Here is a 16,866-nt window from a genome sequence, read left to right on the forward strand (position 1 = left end):
TGGGGCCCTATCCTTTTTCATTCGGCATTCAGGATGATTTGCGCTCATGATGTTAACAGGGCAGTTACATGCAATCCCGCTTTCACTACCGTTTGTGCCTGTTTCGTTTGCAGTGGGTGGGCGTCCCTTAGCTTCCTGCTGAGATCCCAAAACTTTTCATTCCACAGATGTGCAAGTGACTCTCCAGATGGCCATAACGTGGTAACCTTGGGGAAGCATGACAGAGCAAATAGCAAAGCAGAATGTGTGGACAGCCCAGTGATAAATCCATCAGCAATACACCACTGTTGCATCAGTTGCATGCTGCAAAATCCACCCCCAACACAACACCGCTTTGGAGTTTCATGGGTTCCCAGGCGAGGGGGCTGGCAGTAGTTCCCCCAACTTCTCAAGCAAAAGAGCTGCTTCTCTGTGCTGGAAGACTGAACTCTGTTATTTCCTCCTCGCTGGCAGTCTCCCAAAATGTCAGGACAGCAGGAGTGAGCTGCTAGCAGTATTCCTCACCTTGTTGTGATTAATTGTATTTCTACTTAAACTATAGTCATCCTTTCTCAATTTGCATCTATCCCAATAAATTAGCACATGCAACATTTATGCAAATTTGCACCCGCCTTTGAAATCTATTTTGGGGAGGTTTTCCTCTTTTCCAGCAAAGCAGAAGCAGCCAGCGCTGACCAGAACAGACCAGGCTTCCTCCTGTGTTTCTGGGATATGACTGTCATCAGCTGCAGCAGTCAGACTAGGACCTGGGTGACCAGGGTTCAAATCCTCACCTGGCCATGGCACTCAGCAGGTGACCTTAGGTCAGGCACTGCTCCTCTCAGCATAACCTACCTCACAGGGTTGTTGTGAGGATTAAATGAGGAGAGGAAAACCCAGGTAAGCCACCTGGAGTACCTTGGAGGAAAAGGTGTAATAGAAACACAACGAGAAAACATAGTCCAAAACATCTGGAAGGCACTGAAAATAGGTTTTCACTTTTCAGGCATGAGGTCACAGAAGTCTGGGATAGACAACAGTGAGACAGGTGGATGCCCCAATCTGTTTATTGTGCTTCCTATGAAGGAAAGGGAACGCGGGTGGCACAGTGGGTTAAACCACAGAGCCTAGGATTTGCCGATCAGAAGGTCGGCGGTTCGAATCCCCATGACGGGGTGAGCTCCTGTTGCTCGGTCCCTGCTCCTGCCAACCTAGCAGTTCGAAAGCACCTCAAAGTGCAAGTAGATAAATAGGTACCACTCCAGTGGGTAGGTAAACGGCGTTTCCGTGCGCTGCTCTGTTTGGCCAATAAAGCGAGATGAGGGCCCCAGCCCCAGAGTCGGTCATGACTGGACCTAATGGTCAGGGGTCCCTTTACCTTTTACGAAGGAAAGAGCAATGGGACCCTTCTTTGCAGCTGAGTCTAAACCTCCTGCTTTTAGGCAGAGGTCTTTTGTGATGAATTCTTGTGGAAGGCTTTGGCGGCTGGTGGGAGGAGATGGAGTTTGAACTCCATGGTGTTAGAATATGATTTGGATTGCTGACCTAATCCTGGAGTGCATCAGGTCCACCTGTGCCCTTGCTTCTCTGCCCCTCCATGATACCCGCTCCATCTCCACATTTGTAAATTGGGGGATTACTGCAAAGGCACCACACATTTCTAGCATGCTTCTCGCCAAAGGTTGCACACTGAACACACACACACACACCCTTCCCATTCCCAGGATGGGGGTCATGGTCGGGGACGAGGGCACACATAATGATACAGACCTTTCTTTTAAAGCGAGTGTTTGTTATTTTAAAACCAAGCAGCCCTTTGAAAATGGATTTTGTCATTTAGCACTTGAGGCCTGCTTCACCAAGATCTGAGCAGCTCCTTGGCTTGTGTTCTCCGCTCGCTGGGCACCAGCCTGTCAGAAAGCGAGACTCCAGCTCCCCGCTTTGTACTCCTGGTTCCTTGCTCTGCAGGCTGGCTCTTTTCTCCATGCCGGGGTCACGTAAGCTCGAAGCTGCAATTTGCTGATTGCTCCGGCTCACAACAAAGGGGGAAAATCATCTTCCCACAGCTGCTGCCCTTTGGCCCCTTTCTTCTCTGTATCAGCCTAATTGTTTATGAGCAATTCACGCGGACGTCCCTCTTTGCCGTCTTCTTGTCCTGATCACGGGGCAAAGCAGTTCCTCCAGACTGCAACTAAGGCTGCAGAGAAGCTCTCCTCAATGAAATACTCTCCAACATTTCTCCAACGAAAAGAGGGACATCCTAAGGAAATGCAGAACATTCCAGGGTCAAATCAGAAACTGGGATGGCTTCTGTGAATCTAGGACTGTCCCTGGAAAATAGGGACACTTGGAGGGTCTGCAATGGCTATTTGCACCTGGAGAGAATCCACATCTAGTATATGCGAGAAATAGGGGTGTCAGACCCCCAGAGCTGACCTGGTCTCCATGTTTGCTTGCCCAACCCCCAGGTGGCAGGGGGAGGACTTGACTCTCCAGGTGGGCAAGAGCTCCTTCCCTATCCAGGTTCCCTAAGCAGGATGCCCTCAATTCAGAAGGACCTAGGGACATCCCCTTTGCCGAAGGTTTCTATCTTAGAATCATAGACTTGTAGAGTTGGAAGGGACCACAAGGCTTATCTAATCCAACCCCTGCAATGCAAGAATCTTTTGCCCAGCATGGGGCTCGAACCCACGACCTTGAGATTAAGAGTCTCATGCTCTACTGACTGAGCTACACTTGATGTGGAGGGGACCCCGAGGGTCAAGTAGTCCAACCCCTTGAAATGCAGAAATCACAGCTAAGGAACCCCCCTGACAGATGGCCTTCCAACATCTCCTTAAGAACCGCCAATGATGGAGAACCGACCACCTGAGGGAGTCTGTTTCACTGTCAAACAGCTCTTTCCCTCAGGAGATTCATCCTGATGTTGAGTCGGAATCTCCTTTCTTGTAAGGTGATCTACACATAAATTAAGTAAAGTAGTTAAAAGCAGTTGAAAACACCCCCCCCAAAAAAACCCCAAATATATCTTAAGGTAAAGGGACCCCTGACCATTAGGTCCAGTTGTGGCCGACTCTGGGGTTGCGGTGCTCATCTCGCTTTACTGGCCGAGGGAGCCGGTGTACAGCTTCCGGGTCATGTGGCCAACATGACTAAGCCGCTTCTGGCGAACCAGAGCAGCACACGGAAACGCCGTTTACCTTCCCGCCGGAGTGGTACCTATTTATCTATTTGCACTTTGACGTGCTTTCGAACTGCTAGGTTGGCAGGAGCTGGGACCGAGCAACGGGAGCTCACCCCGTCGTGGGGATTCAAACTGCCAACCTGCTGATCGGCAATCCTAGGCTCTGTGGTTTAACCCACAGCGCCACCCGCGTCCCCAAATATATCTTAAGCAGGACTAAAACCCAACAAGTGGAAATGTGTGGTAAAGACCCATTTTGCCATCCATTGGAACAAAAATCCCTTCCATTGTTTCCAGAAAGTGGGCACCTGTCGTATCTCAACAGGAATACTATTCCACAGACCGCAGACCAGGAGCGGCCACACTAAAAGCCCTGGCCTGAGCAGGCTTCTGAGATCTTCGGAATTTGCAGAACGGACTTATTTTCAATCCAACATCTCTTTAACATTTATTAATTTTACAGTATTTCTGCAAGTAGTCTTTAAATTTCTTCCAGTCTTCTTCCACCACCTCTTCTCTCTGATCTTGGATTCTGCCAGTCATTTCTGCCAGTTCCATGTAGTCCATCACCTTCATCTGCCATTCTTCCAGTGTGGGTAAATCTTGTGTCTTCCAATACTTTGCAATCAATATTCTTGCTGCTATTGTTGCATACATAAAAAAAGTTCTGTCCTTCTTTGGCACTTTTCTCAACTACCTTTGTTCTATAGAATAAATGCACAGGTGTTACTGATTTATTTGGTGATGGGAAATGGTGTCCCTCTTTCCCCCTTCTGTGAGAGTGATTACAAGGCTGTTGTATTTCCCCACTGCTTCAACTGTAATATTTGGTCGCTGGGTGAATACAGTCCTTCCTCTAGTTAAATCCTGCTCATAATTTTTATGGTTTGCTCGTATATTGGAAGCTCTGTCAATAAAAATCAAGAAAAGTTTCTATGGGTGCAATTTGCCTGTAGCTGTGAGTTCCTTCTTCTTCTTGCGAGTTCTATTTCATAAGAAATTGAATGGAATAAAGGCATCATTTGGCAGAGACAAAATTGTCTGTCTGGACATTTAGTCCTGCCCTGAGTTTCAAAGGAGAATACAGACTGTTTAAGGAGAAAAGGGCTTCTGGAGCAAAGCGCAGCAGCCAACAAGCTTTGAAGAAAAGAAAAGAAAAAGAACTAATAAGGCCAAGTTGCTTCATACATACATTTTGATATTTTTATCAGTCATGCCCACTCTAGAAACTGGGAACCCTATGTGAGATAATGGCAGGAAAAGCAATTGCGCCTGAATAGAGATGGATGACTTTGCCTATTTTCTTCCTCTCAGTTTCTTTTTCTTTTCTCCAGTCTTAAATCCCATTCAGGGCATTTTCTTCTTCTTGTTGTTGTTGTTAACCCACCATTTACCTGAAGCTCCTGGGGCAGGTTACATACTGTTTATGACAATTTACAGTCACAGAAATTAGGTGCGTCCACAAAACACACACCTCCAGGGTCAAAAGCCAGGGTGAAGAAGTGGGTTTTCAGCTGTACAATGAAGGTGCCAGGCACACCTCTGTGGGGAGGTTAGGGGCCACCACAAAAAATGCCCTCTCCACAAAGCGTCTGAGGGCAAAGGAACTACCAAGAGCGTCCCCTCAATACAACACATTTTGTGTATGTTATTTTCATTGTATGGATTCTATGGACACTCTCCCTTCAGATATGAGATACGGGCATTGTATGAAAGGCAGTATGGAGCAGTGGCTAGAGTGCTAGACTAGGACCTGGGTGACCAGGGTTCAAATTCCCATGCAGCCATGAAGCCCACTGGTCGAATTTGAGCCAGTGAGTGTTGCTCTCAGCGATACAGATTTGTTGTGAGGATAAAATGGAAATGGGTGAGTGGTGTGTTTATGCCACCTTGAAAAGGTGGGATAGAATAATAATTAAATAAGACATAAACAGCCATATGCGTTTTTGCACACCTTTGGAGGGGTTTGGGAACAGCACCGCAAATTTGGGAGAGGTGTGCTGTTTCAGAGGATAACTGCATTTCAGTTTGTGTATTGCTTCAGAAAGCAAATAACTCAGTCAGTAGAGCATGAGACTCTTAATCTCAGGGTTGTGGGTTTGAGCCCCATGTTGGGCAAAAAGATTCCAGCATCACAGGAGGTTGGATTTGATGACTCTCATGGTTCCTTCTAACTCTATAGTTCTGTGATTCTATGAAAGTGTGAATTAGGCAGGCTCCTATAAAATGCAAACAGAACCACATTTCTTCTCCATCCCTTACTGCCTTAGCGACCTCCGTTTCCACCCCATATATAAGCAATTGGAGCAAAGTGACTAGATGAGCGTAATTATGTTGTACTCACATTAACACACCTTTCATCAACTGAAAATGAGGACACCCCCCCCCCCCACGCCTTGTTTACTCATTCCACCTCCTGGTGTGTTCTCACGCTGCCTGAAGCCACAACTACACATCACAGAAGGCTCTGCCTGGCCTGATGTTTTCATTTATTCTCGCAGCCGCGTGTCCTGCACTCATTTTAAAGCAAAGTGCCTCTCTGAGGTACACATATAACAGACGGGTGGGAAAGTCACACAATTCTCCCATGTAACCCGACATTTCCAAAATGCATCTTGTTCTCCCACACACACCCAGCATGTGAAATAACAAACCATCCGCTTCACAGAACCTTAATGTCAATGCGCCTGCTTTTGCAAGCATGCCTAAGCATTCATTAGAGGAAATATCCTCCCCCCCCCGTCCCACAAATTTCAGAGATGCAGAGTTCTGGGCTCCTTCGACTGGCTGAGACACTCCTGGTTCTTCCTCCTCTCCAAAGAACTGGGGGCCTTCTTTCTAAATCACGGTTTGGGGGATGTTTTTCAACCTCTGGGAAGACATGCTAGCAGTGGGCGGGGCCTGAGGCAAAAGTAGGTGGGGCCAAAGGCAAAGGGTTTGGGTTAGAACATGGGTAGGCAAACTAAGGCCCGGGGGCCAGATCTGGCTCAATCGCCTTCTAAATCTGGCCCACGGACGGTCCGGGAATCAGCGTGTTTTTACATGAGTAGAATGTGTCCTTTTATTTAAAATGCAGTTCTGCGTTATTTGTGGGGCCTGTCTGGTGTTTTTACATGAGTAGAATGTGTGCTTTTATTTAAAATGCACCTCTGGGTTATTTGTAGGGCATAGGAATTTATTAATCCCCCCTAATAAAATATAGTCCGCCCCCCCCACAAGGTCTGAGGGACAGTGGACCAGCCCCCTGCTGAAAGTTTGCTGCCCCCTGGGTTAGAACAATGGTTGTAGCTGTTACCTCTTACTGTTATTACGATGATTATTTTACTATGGCACTGCCTCTCATTGTGCTTATTATTATTATGCTTGTATCATTGATGTTTTCTAGTGTGTTTTTAATGTTGTACACTGCCATGGGATCTTTTGTTAAAGGGCAGTATATAAATTGAATAAATAAAAATAATACAGTGGTACCTTGGGATGCGAACGGGATCCGTTCCGGAGCCCCGTTCACATCCTGAACGGAATGTAAGATGCGACGGCGCATCTGCGTGTGCGCGGGTCGCATTTTGCTGCTTCTGCGCATGTGTGTGACGTCATTTTGAGCGTCTGTGCATGCGCAAGCGGCGAAACCCGGAAGTAACTCACTCTGTTACTTGCCGTGGAGCGCAACACAAAATTGCTCAACCTGAAACACATTCAACTCGAGGTATGACTGTAATACATTTGTAAGCCCAGGTACCCTAAAGCCAAATGTTTCTGCACACATGTCTCCACCCTTGGTCCATGCAAGGAAGAGACACCATCACACTTCAAGGACACGTTGCAGCCAGACAGAGGCTCTCAGGGGAGGCGTGGCCTGGGAGGAGGGGGTGTGGCCTGGGAAGAGACTTGTCCTAGGGAGCATCCCAATGGCTTGGAATAGTGGCCTGGGAGGCACATTCAACACCTGGGTCTGTGGCTCCCCACCCCTGTTCTGCACATTAAGCAGTGAACTACAGTTCCAGTTCCTCTGTCCCACGCCAGGAGAAAACCTTAAAAGGCAACTCATTCTAGCAACCGTTTTGCAAGGCGCTCCCCAGGATCTCACTGAATGGCAAGGACAAAAGTGGGATTGGGACAAAACAAGGACTTTCCCTAGTAAATGGGGACAGTTGGCACATATAGGATACACCCCTTGACGTCCTCCTCATTTAGACCCCTTGGTGATCATGCAGATGGCTGGATTGCCCATAATTTCCCAGTTAAGGAGGTGGCCGATAGGGACAGTTGACTCAGTTCGCACTTAAAGGAGAATCTACCTGACTGTCACCTACTGAAGCACAGTCTAACTTTCAAATTCGCACAGCTCTGAATTTTGCAGGGCAGGTCTCTGGCCAGGTAGGAAGTACAAAAATGCATTTGTTAGTGAAAGTAGCATGGAGAAATGCATTCTGTTAGGGATCATTCCTTTGCAAAAATGTGTATATTGGGTGAAAACTGTGTACGAATAGGAGAAATTTGCAATAAAATGCTGGCACATTTTATTTTTTTAAAGCAAGCTGATGTGGAAATGTACAAAATTGAACTTAAGATTCAAAAAAATGAGAAACTGAGAGTAAATAAAAAGAGCAGGCTTCTCAAACCCTAATGGCAAACCTACCTGGGGAGTGTGCCAGGTTTAAAATCAGTCTCCTGTCTGAGGATTTAGGATGATTGGAAGAGGCAAAGGAACAGGAAGTCCTCAACAAGGACTGCAGCCGCGAAAGGAGGCCCCATCCCAATGCAATTTGATTTGTTCCTCCAGCATCAAATTTGCACAGTCAGTTGTGTGGAGAACAAAGCCAGCGAAACAGAATTTGCACCTTAGAATTTGCACATGCAGCTTTTAAAAACTGGTATTGGACTTTTAGGGTAGCGTGCTTCATCGCTCCGGGGTTTTTCTTAACTCTTTGATTCCAAGGGGGGTGCTGCAAGCGTTGGGCACAGAACTTGGGCAGGACCCTTGGAGGCAGAGAGGAGGATGCAACTGAGATGTTGGTTAAGAGCTCTGCAATGGTGTTGGAGCTGGTCCTCAAGTTGATTCTGCAGCAACCCTGATAGATGCTGCTTTCCCCCTGGTGGTGCTGAGGAATATCAGAAGAACTGGGCACACAGCTAGCCTTTTTTAGTTTAATAATGCCCTTGTTTTCTTCTCATGGCTGGTCTTTGGAACTCACTGCTACAGGATGCGAGCAGTGGCCAAGGCAGGGGTTAGGACTGGAAGGAACCAAGGTGTATGGTGTAGAAAGAAGGGTAGGCTGTGAGGAGCTTCTGGGAAAAGGCCTGGAGCTTCCAAGAACCGGCTTCCTTCTACTGCAGCTGAATCCAATCTTTGTTTGTGGCCTAATCCCCCCGTCTCTTGTTGCAAGGGTCGGAGGAGGGGTGAGGAGTATTTGGGGCGGGTGGGGGGGGACCTTGTTCGCTTAGGGGCAGGAGAGCGTGGGGTTGCTCTTTTCTCGCACCTTTTCTGCTGAGTAAATCCCCTCCCGGGGGCTCCAGGAATGACCTTCCCCTCTGCGCGGCCACTAAGCCTTTTGTAATGGGATTTCATGGCAGAACTGGCAAATTAGGGGAGAAATGAATGTACTAAGCCCCTGATTTCCTTTCTGGCGGGGTCCCTCTCTCAGGCCCGAGGAGGGCTACGCGAGAGCTGCGCTGAACAAAGGAGGGAGCCCCCTTGCTTTTCATCTCTGGGATGGGTGTTGGGTGGGGGGAGGGAAAAACCCCAACAACAGCAGCAACAGCAATGTGGGGCTGATCTTAAGCACCAGAAAAGAGGGGAGAGAGAAGGGGAAGTGGTTTGAGTCGATGGCGGCCTGTGTTTCCATACAGTTTGACAACCTACAGCGCCAAATAGTCATCAGTTTAGAACGTTACCTAAAGCAGTGGGAGGCAAATGCATAGAAGATTACAGAAGCATACTATTGGGGATACTAGACAGTGACATCACAAAGAGAGCCTCAACAGTATTTATGTATGTGACTTCAGCAGGAAGGATTCTATATGCACAGAAATGGAAGGAGGACAGAACACCCTCAAGGGTTGATGTAAGCCTTGGAATGCACAGAGATGGCAAAAGTGATGGCACTGGTAAAAGACAAAAATTTAGAATCTTTTGAAGAAGACAAGAAAACCTTTCTAGTCTATATAAAAGGTTAATACCTATTTGTGAAGACCCATACCCTCCAACATTTCTCCACTGAAAATAAGAACATTATTATTATTATTATTATTATTATTATTATTATTATTATTATTATTATTATTATTTTATATTCCACCCATCTGACTGGGTTGCCCCAGTCACTCTGGGAGGTGACCAGCACATATAAAAACATAATAAAACATGAAACGTTAAAAAAAAAAAAACCCTTTCCTATACAGGTCTGCAGATGTCTTCTAAAGGTTAATTGTTATTTATCTCCTTGGCTCAAGGGGCCCCATGACTCCATACCCTCCAACATTTCTCTGACGGAAACAGGGACGTCCTAAGGAAAAGCGGGACATTCAGGGCTCAAATCAGAAACCGGGATGGTTTCTGTAAATCTGGGACTGTCCCTGGAAAATAAGGAGCCTTGGAGGGTCTGACAGCGTTGCCTGAAATCCTATCTTTGGCAAGATTAAGGGCTGAATGTGCCCGTCAATGGGCGTCCGGGCACAAAACGACAACACCATCCTGGGGGCTGGTGTGTGTGATTTTATCCCCAAGAAACACCAAGCCCTGATTAACATTGTTTGCTCATCTTTTCCCCCACAACACACACAAGCCCCAGGAGTCGCCCACCATCGCCAAACCCTTGCCCAGCGAAGGGCAACCCAGGCCCGGCGAAGGAGCTGCAAGTCTCCCCGGCGCTGCCATGGCAACGCAGGGAGTGCAGGCCCAGCAGCGGAGAGAAAACACATCCTCGGAGGTTGTGACGAGAGGCCTGGTTTCCCAGCAGCAAATGTTTCTCCAGCGTGCGAGGGCTTCATTAGCGCAAGCAAATAAAAGCCATAAATACTCATTAATTTGCCGGCTAATTGATGTCCTCCAAACCCCTGTTTACTCTGCAGCCCCATCGCTCCTCTTTAGGGCAGGAATCGCCTCGTTTCCTTTTACGACTCGGCTAATTAATCGTCCGTCGTTCACTTTTAGCGCATCGCATCTCTGTGGCAGGGCCGAATCTGGGCTCGGCCTCCCCAGGCGTTCGGAGGAGGCTGGCTTCGGCCCTGTCACATCGAGGCCTAATTGACAATTTCCCCCGGCTTCCCCCTATTAAGATTTGTCTTGCTATCCTGGCAGAGAGAGAGAGAGAGAAGGAGGCAGATTCAACTAGTCAGGAGACGCCTCATCGACACTTTGCAAGGCCCACTCTCTGAGACGGGACTAAGTGGGCCCTCTGTGGCTGCAGTTCTACTCAGAGGTTTCTCGCGGCTCGGCAGAAGATGCCTTCGTTTTTGCTTTGACAATCTCATCGTTTGCTGCACGAACCATGCAGTGCAACTTGTGCTGACCAACGCTCCCTCTGTCTCCCATCCACCATCACAACTCAAGAACCATCCCTTGAGGAGGCGATACTGAGTTTTCAAAAGCATTCCACTGCCCCACTACACACTTCGGCTGCTTTGACGCATAGTTTTATTTCATTAAGTTTATAGGCTGCTCGATCAAGAAAAAGTTCTCCGAGAAGGTGCACAGATAGCATCCCCTCCAACATTTCTCCAATGAAAAGAGGGACTCCCTATTCCACAAGAATAGTAGTAGTCATTTTATAATTTATACCCTACCCATCTCACTGGATTGCCCCAGCCATTCTCAGCAGTTTCGTACATATATAAAATCATAATAAAACATTAAACATTTAAAAACATCCCTTCAGATGTCCTCTCAAGGTTGTATAGTTACTTATCTCCTTGGCTTGGGGGGTCACATAACTCCATACCCTCCAACATTCCTCCAATTAAAATAGGGGCATCATACCATACCCTCCAACATTTCTCCCATGAAAATAGGGACATCCTAAGGAAAAGCAGGACATTTGAGGATCAAGTCAGAAACCGGGATGGCTTCTTTAAATCTGGGACTGTCCCTGGAAAATAGAGGCACTAGGAGGGTCTGAGAGAGAATCGCAAAGGAGGATGGCGTGAGATTAACTCCTCCCGCGTGGCTTTTTCAGATCAGGAAATGTTTACTGGAAAATAAAAACACCCCTGCCAGCTTCAGTCACCTCCCAGCTATCAGTTAAGCTCAAACCCCCGCAGCTGCCGAAATTCTGAAGATACTCTTAAGTACCCTGAGAATGAAGCTGGAAAAAGAAATGGAACCATTTTTCATGGTGGTAAAAAAGAAAAAAAGAAAACAAAAGAGTTTCATAAATTAGTGGATAAATCTTGCATTGGATCAGGCGACAAATCTTCCGTGCATGAAAGGTGGTGATGGAAATTATGGGACAGACAACAGGGAGAACTGGGAGAGTGATACGTTGATGCCGCTGCAACTTCCCACTTTGTGGAGCCAGATTCGTTTTACAGAGGCCGCTCCACCCTTGACATATTTTCTGGCTAATGCCTGAAACAGGCTGCTGATAACAGCCTGATTCTGGCCTTCTGCTTATGTGTTCAGTGCATACGTAAGGAAGGCACGGGGTCAAGTTGAATAGTCCCATGTTGTACCTGCTACTGAGCATTGTAATTATTAATTATCTGCCCTTCAGCAGGGCAGGTGTCACAGGAGGTAGAGGTAAAGGGGTAGAGAGAGGTCAGCACAGAGATAAAGGCACAGGGATAGTCTAGGAAGCATGAGGTCCCTCCAGATGTTTGGGACTACAATGCCCATCATCCCTAGCTAACAGGACCAGTGGTCAGGGATGATGGGAATTGTAGCCACAAACATCTGGACGGCTGGAGTTTGCCTATGCCTGCCTTACTCATCTGTCATAACCAAGACAAACTCCTTTCCACAAGCTGAGTTGCACCCAAAAATCCAACAGTTCCAGAGGCCATGTGGGGGGGGGGCACACCAAAAAACACAGCAGGGGAGGACATAGCCATTTCATGCCCCCTCCACGTGCGCGGTGAGTGGAGGCCAGCCCCTGTGCAATTGGGGGGATTCCCGGCCGCATCACCCCTTGGCTGGCCAATAGTCTGGCTCAGGGGGCATGGCCTGCCGTACTTAAGGCAGGAAGCGGCTGGGGATCTCCCTCTTTCCCTGCCTGCCAGCTGTTCCTGCTTTTCCCACCTTCCCACCCTATAAGGTTTTCGTTCCTTGACCTTGCTATGGACCTTGGTTGGTCGCTGTTGAGGGGCCTGGTAGGAATTTTTCCACTTGGCAAATTGGCACCAGCTACTTGGTTTTTGCCTACCTCGTAGCAAATCTTCACAACTTTGTTGGTATTGGCGGTTAGGCATTGGTATTGTTCTGTAGTTGGAAGAGGGGAGGAAGCGCCATCACCTGCCCCACATATTGAAGGGTAGTCCGATAAAGGATCCCGGGGGGCGTGGCCCTGTCCGAAGCCTATGGAGGTGAGGGCCTAAGGCACGCCCCCTATTGGTGACCCCGGGGGAGTTCCTAGTTGATGTGCATCAGCAGGACTCCCCCTACTGGTGGTTAACCCTTCCTGGACTTCAAGCAGACGGGCTGAAATCGGATATAGTGGGTTAGGACCAGTGCCTAAGCCAATACCGCTCATCACATGTAACCAATAAATTTTGTGGCCTTTTTTAGCCCATTAACCTTAATAATTGTGTCATGTGTCATTATTTCCACGGGGGGGGGGAGGACTCCCCACGCAACCCTGCCCCTTCTCTGACTGCGGAAATGCGGCTTGAAAAGCAGCAGATTGAAATAACCTCACTGCATTTTAAGCGGCTCGTGGGAACATAATTATAGTCCAACAACATCTGCAAAACCACAGGTTCCCTAACTTTATTCTGTGCCTGGGAGCGGGGACAGTTGCAGCAAGGGCTACCCATTTTCTACTCTGGCTGTGTCATCAGCTCTGGCTCCCAGGAGGTATCAAGTCCCTAACCTTCCATCCCCAGTTTGTCTCCTGCTACCTGACCCACTGGCTTATTTATCTACGTCCAATGGAGCGGTAAATTTTCCGACAGCCGTTTCCTCTAATTCCATAAAGGGCCTGTACAGCGTCGAGCTCCTTACTTAGCCCCTAAGAATGATTTTTGCTACTCCTTTGCTCCCCTGAACTAATTATTTTAGCATCTCCCCTGCATGCAATTTATCTCTCTTGTTTGAAAGAGGCAGTTTAATTAAGATAAAAGCCTGGCCTTTTCTGCTCTGGGAATTGGCCTCCACTCTTACGGGGCACGTATCTGATGAATGGATGTAACATCAGGCTGACCCAGATCGAGAGAAGCTCCGGGCAGGCTGCGTCAGATACATAGCAGTAGAAAGTTAAGGAAAACAGGATTTCGGGGCCTTCTATGGGGACTCAGCCCTAGAACGGGGACCCCACCCACCCACCGTAATATTTCCATGCCAGCATACCCTCCAACATTTCTCCGATGAAAGTAGGGACATTCTGTTCCATAATAATAATTTTACTACTCTGAGCGGCTTCCTGCATATATATAAAAGAAATATTAGACATTAAAAAACTGCCTTGACTCTGGGGTCAGATAATTCCATACCCTCCATTAGTTCTCTGGTGAAAAATGGAAGTCCTATGGAAAAGCGAGACATTCCGGGATCAAATCAGAAACTGGGACGGCTACTGTAAGCCCGGGACTGTCCCTGGGAAAAAGGGATACTTGGAGGGTCTGTGACAAACGTTAATATTTCACAGCTTTCTTCAGCAGCTTATTCCACCACCAAGCTTCTCATGGCTAGGTTGTGGGGTCAGAATTCTTGTGTAGGATTGCCATATTCCCGACACTCGCAAAATTGTCGAGCTTTTTGGAAACCCACCAAAATTGGGGAAACTTTTTGGGGCATTGCCATACATCCGGGTTTCCCCCGACATTTAGCAAATCCCCCCGAGGCCATTTTTACACCCCAAAATCAGGACATGTCAGGAATTTTTCTGACATATGGCAAGCCTAACTCTTGCCCATCCCCAAACACAGAGCCAGGACGGGTGATTTACCACCAGGGTCCCCCATGTCAATTGATGGAAGGAACAGCAATCGGTGCAGTCGGGGGGAGAGGGAGAAGACACAGCTCTGCAAAATGACCCAGCCAAAGCAGAAGGCCAATCTTCTGGTATTTACATCCCACCAGGGCAACCTGGGAAAAAAGGATTTCGAGGGAACCACAGTCTGAACAATGATTCAGCACTCCCTCTTGTTTGTCTAGGGTGAAAATGAAACTGGCCCTTCATTTTATAATAAATTGTCATGAGACACACACACTGCATGAATGGCCTCCTTGCATAGCCCTGGCCTGTTATCTACTTCATAGTCAGAAATGCTATACGCATTGCTTTAGTCTTCCTGTCTCCTCTCCTTGCAAGTTTGCTGTCTTTACCTCCCCCCTCGCAGGCAGCCTCCTTTATTGCTAGCATCCCTTATCTCCCTCCCGATTGCTTGCCGATCAGTGGCTTTGTTTCAACACCCACTTCCCTCTTTCAAAAAAGAGCATGATCTGCTTTTCGCCCCTGGGCAATTTGGCTCCAGAGATCACACATTCGCCCCATAAGACGCACAGACATTTCCCCTTACTTTTTAGGAAGAAAAAAGTGCGTCTTATGGAGTGAAAAATGTTGTTGTTGTTGTTTCATTGTTTAGTCATGTCCGACTCCTCATGACCCCATGGACCAAAGCACGCCAGGCACTCCTGTCTTCCACTGCCTCCCGCAGTTTAGCCAAACTCATGTTAGTAACTTTGCAAACACTGTCCAACCATCTCGTCCTCTGTTGTTCCCTTCTCCTTGTGCCCTCCATCTTTCCCAACATCAGGGTCTTTTCCAGGGAGTCTTCTCTTCTCATGAGGTGACCAAAGTATTGGAGCCTCAGCTTCAGGATCTGTCCTTCCAGTGAGCACTCAGGGCTGATTTCCTTAAGAATGGATAGGTTTGATCTTTCAAGAGTCTCCTCCAGCACCATAATTCAAAAGCATCAATTCTTCGGCGATCAGCCTTCTTTATGGTCAAGCTTTCACTTCCTTACATCACTACTGGGAAAACCATAGCTTTAACTATATAGACCTTTGTTGGGAAGGTGATGTCCCTGCTTTTTAAGATGCTGCCTAGGTTTGTCTTTACTTTTCATTGAAAAATACGGTATGTCAAATCCTAAATAGGAAACTGGCTTTTAGGAAGAACAATGGATAGACAGAGAGAGCGAGAACACTTTATTTATTACATTTATATCCCACCTTTTTCACCACGGAGCTCAAGGTGCCTGTACATAGTTCTTCCTGCTCCTCACAACAACTCTGTGAGGTAAGCCAGGCAGAGAGGCAGGGACTGACCCAAGGTCAATGAGTGAGCCTCATGGGCAAGGGGGGATTTGAAGCCTGGCCTCCCAAGTCCTAGTCCAACGCTCTAACCACTACCCTACCCTGGCTGTCGTATGGCCACCTGTCGCAGCTGCTTTAGCTGAGATTTGTGCATTGCAGGGGGTTGGACTAGATGGCCCTTGGGGTCCCTCTACAATTCTATCAATGTACATAGTGTTTACACCCATAGACACCCACAGGGGAGACTCTTCTCGTTTTTCTGAGAAATTAGTCTGCTCCCCTCCACACCACTTTCAGTGTTTAGCTTTGCCTGCTCTTTTGCTGCAAATGCGCTGAGCTTATACCCCGAGCAAGTTTACGGGCTTGATTCTGCCTTGTCTCTGTTATTGCGAACGCAAACTTGTGTTTATCTCATTATACATGACTAGCCATTTTTCACCTTCTCACCCCTTGCCTTTTCCTGTAAGACCTATTGCAGTCGTTAAGAGTTGTCAACAGGCTCATCTCAGCTATCCGCCAATCACCCATTCCCACCACCCTTCTGAGTAATACCCCTCCCCACCTTCTCACTATATAGAAGGATCTGGCAACTTCTGTTTCAGTGTATCTGAAGAAGTGTGCATGCACACGAAAGCTCATACCAAGAACTAACTTAGTTGGTCTTTAAGGTGCTACTGGAAGGAATTTTTTTATTTTGACTATGGCAGACCAACACGGCTACCTATCTATAACTGCAAACTTGTGTGTTTGCAAGTCAGATCAGAAGGTTGCCTTGGACTTGGCCAGAAGGATTGGGAACAAGAGGCTCCTTCCATCGCTCTGCACCACTTTGCCTAAAGTGCACGGTGCGCAGAGATTTCATTACATAATGTTCCTAAATTGGGGTTACTTCCTAGAGGCAAAAAGTGTGCCTTGCCTCTCTTCCTCTTGTGAGCGTTAGATATTGAGTGTGGTGGGATGTGGAGGTATGATGGATATAATGGAGAGCAGGTCACACCTTGTCTCTACTGACCCGCAAAAGGGGAAGCTGTCTGGGAATCGATCTTGCTGCCTTCAGCGGTCAGGTGCCTGCCCTGAAAGTGTCAGTTGACCTCTGGAAGCTCAGCACAGCTCCCGGGCTGGGATCCATCTCAAGGCTCTCATGGGAGCATCCAGCACACTCTTTGCTTGCTCTCTTGCTTTGGCTGAGAAAGGAGCTTCCCTCCTGAAAGGTAACCTACGGCCTGCTCATCTCCCTGCCCGCCCCCTTATTTGAGAGCTTCATGTACCTGCTTCAACAAGTACAGTTCCC

The sequence above is a fragment of the Podarcis liolepis genome (assembly GCF_965112155.1).
Source record: "Podarcis liolepis genome assembly, chromosome: 5".
Lineage (NCBI taxonomy): Eukaryota > Metazoa > Chordata > Lepidosauria > Squamata > Lacertidae > Podarcis > Podarcis liolepis.